Below are 404 nucleotides of genomic sequence, written 5' to 3' on the forward strand. Positions count from 1 at the left end.
AAAAAATATTGTATTAAACCCACTGATTCAGACAGCCATGATTTCGTAGTTTATCTTTTGTGCAAGAAAAGTACATTGCATCTACTTTTCCACCATAATTTTGCCACACAATCCACTTATTATCAAGTGCTGATTATTCGTTAAGCGTAAGTAAGCACATGTGGAAGACCCTCCCACCCGTGTTACTGGGGCAGAACTATATTCATGGTTTCTTTGCCTTTTTAGAATAGCTATTCATCATGTAACTTATATCTAGGCAATTCTGAAATAGTTTTTGATTTTGTAAACTGAAACATTCAAAAAAGCACAGGAGCTTATAAGAACTGCAGGCTTTGTTTTTTAATTGTCACTTTTTTTAACAACAGCTTTATTGAGCTATAACTCACACACCATAAAATTTATCC

At 33.7% G+C, this 404-nt stretch overlaps 1 protein-coding gene across 1 annotated transcript in view; it reads right to left on the reverse strand.

Moving 5' to 3' along the window:
- The window catches only part of CUBN (cubilin (intrinsic factor-cobalamin receptor)), a 121,979-nt gene that overhangs the window by 94,907 nt on the left and 26,668 nt on the right, over positions 1-404 (reverse strand). The window lies entirely within an intron of this gene.

The sequence above is a fragment of the Galeopterus variegatus genome, unplaced genomic scaffold, assembly GCF_000696425.1.
Source record: "Galeopterus variegatus unplaced genomic scaffold, G_variegatus-3.0.2 Scaffold339, whole genome shotgun sequence".
Lineage (NCBI taxonomy): Eukaryota > Metazoa > Chordata > Mammalia > Dermoptera > Cynocephalidae > Galeopterus > Galeopterus variegatus.